Source organism: Gallus gallus, chromosome 12 (assembly GCF_016699485.2).
Source record: "Gallus gallus isolate bGalGal1 chromosome 12, bGalGal1.mat.broiler.GRCg7b, whole genome shotgun sequence".
Taxonomy (NCBI): Eukaryota; Metazoa; Chordata; class Aves; order Galliformes; family Phasianidae; genus Gallus; species Gallus gallus.
Window position 1 is genome coordinate 5028173 of NC_052543.1, and position 12616 is coordinate 5040788.

The window sequence follows — 12616 nt, forward strand, 5'->3', positions numbered from 1 at the left end:
TTGCCAAAGATATTAAAAAGAAGAAAAATTCTTTAAAAATGCAGATGTTTGAATTTCTTTCTCAAAGTTTAAAATTTATTGTTGGAACCTTCTTGATCTTGGATTTTTCTCTCTGGTCTCCTATGAGATTTTCATCTTTTCTCGATTTAAGATATGCTGACAGTGCCATAAAATGATCTTTTACTGTATTTTGGCATTAATACTCATTGTTCTTTTTTTGCCCAAGCTTGTTCTGTTTTTTAAATCTAGCCTTATTTATTACTCCTTTGAGAATAGGAACTGTATGATACGTTAACAACAAGTGACAGCTTTCCTGTCAGTAAGGACAGGAGAACAGGCAGCGAGTATTGCTGAAGTCTGAGGTAAGTTTAGAATAACAATAACTTGTACATACGCTGAATTTGATATACTGTAGTGTGACTGCATTCTCTGACGCAGGCTGTGCAACAGATTCCTGTCTCCTCCCCCATCCCCAACAGGAAGGCGTAGCAAAATGTTATACAGCATGTAGCAATATTGAATGTCTTCTGACGTTTGACCCTTAGACAGGAGGGTATCTTTTGTTGTTGTCACTGCTGAAGGAACTATATTGTGAATCTCTCAATGTCAGAACGAACAGATACAGTTAAATAATTAAAAACTAATAGATCGATAGACATGGAAACAGTGAGAGAGATATAGTAGGGCCACCTACCCCTTTCCTCCCCAGATCTGCATTTTGAAAGGAAGAATAAAGGGAGGAAAAGGTTTGAGGTCAGTAACACGAGAGTCCCAGTTTAAGAAAGACAAATGAGAGAGAAACACCCGTTGTCCTTGAGGGAAAGCAGAAAAAAAGCAAGGAGGAAGAAGAAATTGATGCAGATATGGTTGCCACTTCCCTGACAATTACTCCAGGAAGGACTAATGAATGTAGTGATTATACCTGGCAGTACAGGAATTCTTTGTAGCTTAAGACTTTGAGAGTTGTAGAGTGCTCATTTAGCAATGAATATGGAAATTAAGATAAAGTAGGCAAAATACTGAGTAGAGCTGTTTTGTGATTCCCGTGTGTCATATAAACTGCTTCATAGCTCCTCAAATGGTGCATCTTAGGCTTTTTGAAATTAGAGGAAAAAAATGGAAAATCTACTACAGACCTGGGTCTTACATTGGGAAGCAATACTGACAGATCTCACAGATGTTTCTGCCTTCATCTTCTATGAGTCATCTACTTACTAACAGATTTCCTTATGCCCTTTGAGGCTGTACAGTGCAACTGAAGAACAGTCAGTTTTCTTCTGCAATTACAGGAGTTTTTAGTCCTTTACATATGGGATTATTTTAGCTCATAAAAGATAGGGGTGATTTTGGGGTGGCGATTTTGTCCAGTGTATGTTGTTACCTGTTTTCAGAGCAGGAGAATCTAATGACATGAGTAATAAGTGATTTCCAGCTGGCTGTAATACTACCATTTTTATGTAGTGTGTTTCTGAAGCAGCAAAATACGTATTCTGTTTTCATGTGACATGAAGAGAGATAGGTAAATGTTGGAAGGTAATTAGAGCTAAATTATAATTTCACTCATTTTGTCTGTCTAAGGACCTGTCAACAAACTTTTTGTATTTTTTTTATCTCTGCCATTTCCTTCTGGCATAGATACAGTGTTTCACTGGAATGAAGTGCCAGTTTGGGAAAAACAGCTCAATATATTTTATGTTAGTGCTCAATAAAAGTGCGTACGAAGGAAATGCATGTTTGGTGAGATTTATGAGGTTTGTAGAGAGATTTATATTCACACTGATGCTGAGTGCTTTCATATTTTTATGCTTCTCCTTCCTGAAAGCGAAGACTCCTACATGTGTTGTCAGCTAACAGGCAGAAAGTGGCCCTGCATTTAGGAAAAAAAATAAAGTTGGTGCAAAATTAAATAACCCAGTGAAATTGGGGGGTGTATAGGAAGAAGAAAAAGGTGTTTATACTCCCTAGTCTCACTGCCGTCTAATTGAACTCAAGGCTTGATCCATATCATTCAATTAAAAAGTATTGTAACCTGGGCACAAGCTCTTTTTAACTCCATCATTTAATTAAACTGGATAGTTAAATGCTTACATTCTTAGAATTGTCCCTGGCCCTGTTTTATATATATTTAATGTCCTACTGTCCATTCCAGGAATTAAAGATAATTAACATTGTAACTCACCCTTAGAGAATACATTACAACTTGTTTGATCTGAAAATTCCTTTTGGCTCAAGTGAAAGTACACAGTGCAAACAAAGTTATGAAATGTGTACACAAGGTGTGAGAATAGGTGGTTATACTTGTGTGTAACTTTATAGTTCTGATCCTTCGGGCTAGTCAGTGCAATCTAAGCCTTGTGCTCACCATCTAATTGATTTGGATTAGGTTAGGACCAAATCAGACTGGTTTATTTTCCCCCTTGTTATTAATAATAACCGAAGATTATTGCTATTATTACTATCAAACAGAAAACACAATTTTAAAATCTAAATAAGATGAAAATATATCTTAAGTGTTCAAGATTTGAGAATTAAACTACTTGACAATGTGTATCTTCTATTTTAAACCTCACTTCTGTTGTATAAGTTGATAAATATTTTTATTCTTAACAATTCTCTCAGCTATGCCACTTTTGATTCAGTTAAAGGGGCGAAAAATACCCTATGTTGGTAAGACAAAGGTATGGCGAGGACCTGTTGTAGGTAATTAAAAAGATAAACTATTCATGAAGAAACAGTAAGTAGTAATAGCTTTGAAGAGAACAGTGGTCCAGCTTACAAATAAAAATCTGACAAATCAGAGACAGAATGCACAGTATAAACTAAGGCCTTAATATTTTTAACATATTGTCAATCTCAAGAGCAGTATGTAGAGAAGGAAGTGTAGCTTGACTTTGCAAAGGCAACGTCTGCCTTCTTATTATCTTGAATATGGGGGTCTGGAGATGGAGGAGGAAGCACTGCATGAAAGCAGTTTACATGGAGAGTAATTCAGGGTATTCCTCAGTGTTACTCATAATTGGAGAGTAACTTTTAAAGTCACTTTTTGAAGCAAGCCAGTGTCATTTTTAACCCATCACAGTGTGGATTAAATCACTGTTCCGTCACATGCAGTGCATGCAGGAACGTGGCTGCAGCCGGCCTAACCTGCATCAGGAAGAGTAATCCAGAAATACAAAGTTCCTTACAATCATCTCCTGTTTTCTGAAACTTTAAGGTGTATTTTTTTCAAATTGCTCCACTTTTGAAAATCTTAAAACAGAAATGGGAGAAAAAAAATGTCTGGCGGGTTTCTATCAAATCAAATTTCTCATATGATTTGTAGTAAGAGTAGCACAGAAAGACAGAGGAAGTAGTATGTGCATTATCCTGGCTGTTAAAAAGTATTATTCTGTCCTTACGCAAATGGTTCCTTGATCAGTAGAACCAATGCAATTAGCTTCCTATGAATATGTTTTCTTAGGAATTTTTCTTAGGGATTTTCTGATACTTACAGAGTGAACTCATACTGATGATCTTTAAGTGGTCATGCTAATGACAATTTGAGCATATTCTGATCAAACTCCTCTATCTTGTACTTAAGTGTGGCTGAAATAAGCTGGCGGTTTCAAAAGATCCTGGGCATGAATAAAGAAAGACTAACATAGATGCTCAATTGGAAACAGCAGAAGTTTTCAGCATTTGTGCTTTTTGGGATGACCTTTATCAAATGAAATATTAGTCTTTCAGTGCTCATTGTTTTGAGTCCATGTGTGAAGTAGATGGGATATTTTCATAATGTGGCTCAAATTGCACTTCAATCTGAATTTAAAATATTCTGAGTACTGCTGGGATTTGCTGGTCATCTTCTGAAGTGTCTGAAATATCTTAGTTAATATTACCTCAAGGAACTGAAAGCACCAGAAATCGCATAGTCAGATATGTTGCCTTTTGGTAAATAAATCGTGACTTCCAGAAAAGAAGAGGCAGAACAGCATGCAAACATTTTCAGTTTATTCTTAATTACTCTGCCAATCCTAGGAACTCTTTTCTTTTTTATATGAACCACCGATTGTTGTTCAAAATTGTTTTAAATAATAAATTCATGCTTGAAACTTTTTAAAGAGGACAACAAAGCTGCAGATTGTGGCCTCTGGGAGAGTAAATGCCAGGGTTAATTTATAACTAAAGCAAATGTATCTGTAAAAAGAAGAAAAGTTCCATAAGAAATATGTTAATGACAAGAAAAAAAGAGGCTTGATAAAAGATATCAGAACTTGTTTGGCACCAGTGATTTTATGACTGAGGAATTCAATTATAGGTGTGTTGTGAGAACCAAATCACAATTCTTTAAATTGCTAATGGGAGACAAAGCTCTTTATCGTGCTCTGAATGTGTTCACATGAAATGTGCAGTCCTGCCCTCTGTAAATAAACTTCTGGTGTCTACACTATGCATATGCATTGGAAGTCTGTGTCACTGAAATAGGAAAAGATGCATGATTTCTCTTTCTGTTGTATGACTTTTCAAACATGTCTGCTTCTATACTCTTCCATTAGAAATGAGGTTAACCAACCATCCTGTATGTCTGTACTACTCAGCTTTGTAATTTTTTCCTTCTTTATTATTAGCGTTCTTTAGAAAGTCTGTGGGTTTGTTTGCAGAAAAGTTTTATTGATGTGTCCTGCAGCTCTGTGCAGTAAATCTCATCATTTTGGGTTTTTTTACTCCTTTATCGGATACGTAAGTTTCGTAGCAGTTTTTAACCAGTAAGGTACATAATGACATTGTACTTACCCAAGAGACAGATTAGCCTTGGATCAATTGCATATTAACTCCTACTGTCTATGGATGGTCTAAGTTATTTTTAAGGCTCTCTAATTGCTTGTTACAGTAGTAAACCAGTTACCTTCCATCAGTCATTGAAAGAGGAATGGCTGTTTCTGGAAATGCCCATTATTTAAATTTGGACATCATCATCTTGTTGCAAGAGAACTAAAGGATTAGGTTTTGTGTTATATGCCCAACGTACAGCAAAAAATGTGCAGCACTACTGTGAGAAACATTGCAGGCAGTATGTGAAGTTTTTCCTAAATTAAGTTTCTCTAATAAGAACTTCCTTACTGATTAAAACACTTAGGACCAGTTTGAATCGTTGTATTGTTTGGTGGCCATGTCGTTGCTATCATGTTTAAATATGATCATGGTGAACTCATATTATACTGGATTACATTATATTACAATGTGTCATCAGTATAAGAATGTTACATGCACAATGCCTATCGAAAGTACCAGATCAGCAGACCTAATATTTAAAAAGTTAAAGAAATTTTCTTTTTCATCAACAGTTTCTTTTCTTGTTAAGATACCTGGATCTGAGCAAAAATGTTTGCATAGGAAATGCTTGATGTTCAGAACTTTTACACTGGATATTGAAGGAGCAAATTATTCTTTTTAGTCATCTCTTTTTTGACCCACTGATTTTACTTTTCATGAGCAAGTTATTCTCTTCTGATTAAAAACTACTTTAAAATATGATGATTTTTGCAATCTTGACCGCTTGAAAATTTTAATTTATAGGAAGCATTGTTCAATTTCTGATCAGTTATCTAATTATCTCTGTGGCTGTGATGATTATCTCATCAGCATAGACGTGGGCTTAGAAACATTGAATGTATCTGTCTTACATGTAGTAAACATTTTTAATAGTTCAAGTATTTAAACAGTGTTATTGGTGCCTGGTAATCTGCCCGTATCGCAGATTAAGGGGACAAGAGAGATCTCCTGTGCAGAGCAGCTCACAGCAGGAGACTATTTTAGATGTTATGAGTCACTCTGTAGAGCAACCTGTCTTACTGACCACCAAGGGAACTCCAGAGATATTATTCTTTCTGAATACCTGCCACAAAGGAAATTTTTTTTGAGAACTGACTTTCCAGCCTCCTGTTTTTAGATCAGCTTCATGAGGATTCCAGGAGGGGAAAAAAAAAAAAGCTAATATTAATAAGCATGGAAATGCCGAAGTGTGTGTGAATTTGTGATTCAAGATCTGTATCGTGAAGAAAAAAAAGAACGCTGTAGAGGTAGTAATTTATCAGCCAAAGGAATATGAATGTGTTCCAAAAACAAACTGCTATCTGACAGTCAGTGCTACCCAGATCCTCTGAATGCAGGGAGTCCTTAGAAAAATTCCTCAAAGCTTAATCTTGAATGACACTGCAGAAAAAAAATATGGGTGAAAGATTCAGGGAAATACCTTTGTTATGTTCCTGAGGTTTTTTTTTAGTTAATGTACCGCATGACTTTCCTCTCAACCTCTAGGAATGCATTGGATGTTTGTCAAGACCACGAAATTGTCCGTACTGTAGAAACGTATGAAAGCCCTCTGTATTTGGAGTTGCCATTGCTCTTTTCCTTATCTGTGAAGGAAACACAGCAACTCCCACTGGGGAAATTTCATGTTAACTTGATCTTAAAATAAAAAATCAAGGGAAAGGTCATATCCTAATAAGCTGTGCAAATCTAAATTCCCAGGGAGCTTCGAAATGACATTGTATGACTAGAGCATTAACAATTTTCCAACAATGTATTTTTGAATTGCTTCCAATAGAGTGTTTTTAACATCTGAGAACAAACAGTGAAATAAAGATACAACTGGCGAGATAAAAGATTCAATTGAGCTCTGAGATTCACAGTACATCCCCCATTGATAATCTGGGGGCTTTTTTCTGACAAACAGTGGAGTCAGCAACTTTTTCTGCTTTCATTCAGACATAAATCTTGTGAGGAAGCTTTTTTGTTGATTAATTTACATATTGCTCTGATCTCAGTATCAACAGTTCCTAGAATTGTTTGGTAGGCTACCTAGTAGGTTATGTATATTTGGTTCTAAAGGAGATTTGATTGATATTATGCTCAGATGTTGACCAAGAGGTGCAGAATTCCTATTGAATAATTTGCTCCCTCCTTTGCCACCATAAAAAAAGGTATATTGGGAATTTTGCAGTTTTAAAGGAGCTAATATGTAATCCCCCCCATTTTTTTGTCTAACTCAGCGTATTTTGTAGAATTGAACAAAATATTCCATAGTCCCAAACTGTGAATTGAGTCCAGTACCAATTTACTTTTGAAAAAGAATGTTCTAGAATTTAGACTTTCTCAAAACAAATGTAAAAATGTCATCTAAATATGTTAGCTTTACATCATATGCTGAATACACTTTGTAAGCCCATCACTTACATAGGAAAGGTATGTCCAAGTAAAGCTATGGAGAGAATGTTGTCTTGTGACCCAAAAAATCCCAACAGTTTCTGTTTGCAAATAGTGTTGGTATTTAGCCTATTTTGTGATAAAGTAGAAAGTGACAGTGATGCTGTCTAATTGATATTAAAAAGCAAAGGTGAGAATCAAAACCAGTTTTAAATCCCCAAGCTCTGCCAGTCTGGATGGGTGTAATGAAATCAGATTTATAGTTGTCATTGTTTTCATCCTTGTCACAGTCCTCTAAAGCAAAGCACATCCCTGATAGTGAAGGGTAATTTCAGCTGCTGCAAAGCAATCTCTTTTTTTGTACAGGCTATAATAATAAAATTTAAAACAGATATACATAGCTTGTTTAACAAAAGACAGGAAGTATTGGGTATGGAAAGTAGTTTGTTACTGATGATTGCTTCTGATCTTTTGGATTTGAAGGGGTTCAGAAAGCTTCATTGTCAGCTTTGCATGCATCTTAAATGGCAGGATGAGATGTTTCTTGTGTTCAGCTCTAAATTACAGTATTTTACGCTGTATGTAATTCAGATGTCTCGTAAGAACTTGGTGTTTGTTATAATCTCAACTGTGTTTTAATATGATTCCTGTAAAGTACAACGGACTCTTTGAAGAGTTTGTTCATTTGTGTGTTAATCTTTTTTCAAGTTCAGCCTATAGAAATTTGGAAGTTACTGATTTTTGTTTGCTTGCTTGCTTGTTTGTATTAAATAATAACATTAATTTAGCTCTGTTTAAGAACAGTGAGAAGCCAAAGTAACTAATCCTTAGTATGTAACAAAACCAGATTGAACGGGGCTTTGATCAACCTGGTCTCAAAAGTAGGAGATGCCCCTGCCCATGGCAAGGGGTTTGGAAATAAATGATCTTTAGGGGCCCTTGCAACCCAAGCCATTCTCTGATAAACCAAAGCCACGTGATTTTTTTGTTGTTGTTGTTCACAAGCCTGCCTGAAGGGTTACATGAAGTCACAGTAATAGTTTTTAGTTCCTCACGCTAAACTTGCTTGCCTAGAAAATGAAGGTACTTGAAGGAACAATGAGGTATGACAAGGTTATCTGTTGTTATTTTGCCCAAATTAAAGATGAATAGTTGATTCATTGTAGAATCATTTGAGTTGGAAGGAATCTTTAGCATTTAATTTAATCATAAAGAATTCAAGTATTCCATTGTATAATTTGTGCTTGGTATTTGAAAATGCCATGGATATTTAAATATACTTTTACCTAATTATTTGAAATAACATCGTCCAGAAAGTTAATGACTATTTTTCTGCATGTTAACTTACCCCATCTCAGTAAACATTCTAGAAAGATATACATGTTCTTTACAGAGAGCAATATTGAAATACATATTTTTGTCTTGAATTGGATTATACACATCTGTGTGCATGTATGCATGGCTGAAAGACTTGCTGTTAGTCATCCTCTTAGAATACTTGCAGAAGGAATTTTTTAACTACTTTTAACGTAGAAAAAAGGAGATGATGACAAGAACACATGACAGAGAAGGGAACTGAAATTTTCTCTTTCTTCCCCTCTTTTTAATGCTGTTAAAATTTAGTATAGCTGCTCTGCTTATACTGCTATAGTTACTGTTGCACAACTGTGGAACTATTAGAACTACTGCTTTAGAGTTAAGAACTTGGTTGTATACTTCTCAATTAAAACTAACAAATGCTGTCAGAGATGGAAATGGAACAGCAGTTGCTTGTTCTCTTTATAAAAATTAAACTTATACAAACTGAGATCTCTACAAGCAATTGTCAATCTCATATACAGAGCTGGAATCCATATGAACGTAGGTGACTGAGGCACAGTGACTTTTTAGCTTACTTTACTAGACACTGAAAATTTTTTTTAGCTGAAAATAAAGGAATTTGAAAAATAACTGTTTATCATCAATTAAAGTAACACACTTCTGAAAGTAAACATTAATACATTCTTTTTTCTTAGCAGTAGACTATTCTTAGCTGTGGATACTCTGCTTTCTGGTTTTTGTTTTTTTTTCCTTAAAATGATGTCATCGTAACTCTTGAAAGTTCCATGACAAAAGTAGGAACACTACTTAGTATCTTCCTTTAATAGAAGGAATTGTACAGTCATACATTCACTATGTAGAATTGTAGGATAGTTTAAGCTGCAAGGGACCCCTAAAGGTCATCTAATCCAACTGCCTTGCAATGATCAAGGTGCTCAGAGCCCATCCAGCCTGACCGTGAATGTCTCCAGCAGCGGGGCATCCACCAGCTCTACGGATAACCTGTGCTTCACTACCATTACTGTTTACAAAATTAAAAAAAAACCACCTTTTTCCTTATATCCCGTCTAAATTTCCCCTCTTTTAGTTTGAAATCATTTCACCTTGTTCTGTCACAACAGACCCTGCTAAAGAGTCTTTATAGCCCCTCTTTAAACTACTGAAAGGCTGCTCTTGGATCTCCCTCAAGTCTTCTCCAGACTGAACACTCCCAGCTCTCTCTGACTGTCCTCATAAGGGAGGTATTCCATCTCTTGCATCATTTTTGTGGTCCTCCTCTGGATGCACTCCAACAGGTCCGTGTCTCTCCTGTGCTGAGGACTCCACATCTGGACATAGTACTCCAGATGATCACCTCCAATGATCACCTCCTTGACCTGCTGACTATACTACTTTTGACAGCCCAAGATACAGTTGTCTTTCTGGGCTGCAAGGGCACAATACTACTTCATGTACAGCTGCCATCCACCAATATACCCAGGTCCTTTTCAGCAGGGCTGTGGTTTCATTCTTACATTGCCCAGCATGTACTGATAGTGGGGATTGCCACGACCCAGGTGCAAGACCTTACCCTTGGATTTGTTGAACCTCGTGAGGTTCACCTGGGCCCACTGCTGGAGCCTGTCTAAGTCTCTCTCAATGGCGTTCTGTCCCTCAGGTGTGTCAGCTGTATCTCACCGCTTGGTGTCATCTGCAGACTTTGTGAGGGTGCACTCAATCCCACTGTCAGTATCATTGATACAGCTATTAAAGACCCCTGAGGGCCACCACTTGTCACTGATCTTCATCCAGTCAAAAGTTTGCTGCCTGTGTATGTTAGTGTGATAAGAATGAGACTTGCTGTGTGTAGACACTGTGGTTTAAAGATCACTGGTAGTAGTAACTGAAGAATAATATCAAACACAGTTTTTAAAATGGTAGCTAATAACCCAGGCAAAACCAGCAGCAGTTAACACTGTAGAACTGGAGAATGAGTGTTCTTTCTTGTCAGGCGTATATGTTTGTTTAAATATTGAGATACTGAACAAAACTTTTTTTTCCTTGGAAAACTACATTTGGAATGGAATTAAATGTCTGTCAAATTCTATCCTGTTCCAACGGCTCATGTCGGATTCTCAGAAAAGCTTGTGACAAGGAGGCCTTTTCTTAGAAAACTAATGAGGAATGTGTGACATAAGGCTTAAATAGCTGTGGATAATGGCTGAGCATGTACCCTGAATGCATGTATTGCAATATTTTCTTTTTGATTTGCAAAGGGAGTTTTGTTTATTAGCACTGGAGTGTAATGCTAATAAAAGAGAGCATTAGAGTAGAAATTACATAATCAAGATCATTTCATTTTTTTCTAATGGGTTGGTTAGAGATTGTTAGAAAAATTGTTACCCCATCAACTTAGATTTTACCCTAGTTTGTTTCCGAACTCAAGGTAATACAGTTACATTCTAGGGTTTCTGGGTATTATCCATCCCCCAGTTAGTTTGATTCTGGGTTCTGGTGTATTTTCTTCCTCTGTTCTGTAATGCAGTTCTAAGTTCCAGTCTGCAGGAATACCCATCAGAAATTTTCTAACCATATTCCCATAATTTCTATAGGAATTAAGGAATACAACCATATGAAAGGAAGTAAGTTGGTGTTAATTTAATGGCAGCTGAGTTTTTATAGTTGCTATGTTAATATTCTTTCTCAGATTGCTATTACTTAATCATAGGCTACATTTAAAATTAATATTTTATATCTATCTCCTATGATAGTAATTTTCAGTGCTGAGTTTTGTTCTGTAAGTTTCCACCTACTTTTCTTATGGGATAAAATATGGAGTACATTGTAATACTTCGTCATTTTTCATACTGACCCTAAATTAAAAGAATGTGAAACGTTCATGTGATGCTCCTCCCATGTAGTGCAATAGAAGATTCACACGTGAAACTGTTAGAAGTAACTTAAATTTGGAGCGCAGGTCATAATTAATTTACTGACATTCATTAAATATTTCTTACTATGTTGCAATTTCAGTTACAAAAGCAAGCTTACCCTACTTATGACCTTATTTTACACACCTGTGTAGACAGTCTGAAGTCACCCTGATATGTGATATTTGTAAAGTTATGTCAAAGAATCAATATGTAGAAAGATGGAGTACACAAGATGCAAAGAGCATTGATCTAAATGTATGATTAGCATCATGCAGCACTGAGAACAATAATTATTGAATTACATGTAAAAACGTGTCAACATATCTTTGGACTATTTCAGAGGGTCAAAAGTACAGTAGTCAGATGACAACAGATTGCTCTATTACTGAAAAGTGGCAGAGCAGGTTTTATGCTTAGTTGGTACAGTTGAGAAGGTTAATTTTTCTGCTAATTTAAAAGATCAAAGAGATATATTTGTGCAACAGATTGTAGATGTACAAAAGTTCATGTATATCTATAACTGAATTATTTTAGGTGAGTGCTTTTACTGTGGGCTATTTCAAACCTGCTGGTATATGAAATTGAAATGGAGTACCTGGTTTTATTTTGCCTGCAGTTTAAGTTGTCAAAATAGTGGCAATAATTGCGATGGAATTAAGAGTAGCATCCTTCAATGCTTTGCTGAGCAGCATACAGCTCCAAAGGTGTATGTCTGTTGCTAGTAGCACCCTTCCAAGTTTAGAATTGCCTGACAGAAGAGTTTCAGCAGCTAATGAAGATGCACTTCTATAACAGTGTGTAAAGTACTGTACTCCAGACAAAATCTGAACTCATTCTTGTGTTAGACTGCTTTAAGGGACATCTAGAAGAGAAAAAATGTGGTGTGTTATGTCATCTCTGTTGCATTTCATGCATTTCCCCAAGTTTGCAGCAGTGCTTGAACTAGCTTAACACCACAGAGTTTAGTGACAGTACGTGAGCATTTACTGGGTATCTTACTCTTGACCTAAGTCAGAAATCAAATTCATTTTTAAGGATACGTGTGAGAAAATGTGTTCCCAGCTATGCTGAGGTATTTGTTGTACTTAATTCACAAATAGCATTAAGTATGTTTGTTAGCGAATGACTTCTGCAACACGGTGCTTTTTAAATAGCTGTAGGTTAGAATATTTTAAATTGTAGCAAATAAAAAAAGTGCT

At 36.1% G+C, this 12616-nt stretch overlaps 1 protein-coding gene across 3 annotated transcripts in view; it reads left to right on the forward strand.

Moving 5' to 3' along the window:
- Window positions 1-12616, forward strand: part of PPARG (peroxisome proliferator-activated receptor gamma) — a 54554-nt gene that overhangs the window by 8647 nt on the left and 33291 nt on the right. The window contains exon 2 of one of the 3 annotated variants that reach the window (XM_040646063.2): window positions 277-362. The exons of the other annotated variants lie outside the window; for them this stretch is intronic. The gene's annotated coding sequence lies outside the window, so the exon portion shown is untranslated. The remainder of the gene's footprint in view (window positions 1-276; window positions 363-12616) is intronic. 3 annotated transcript variants of the gene reach the window in all.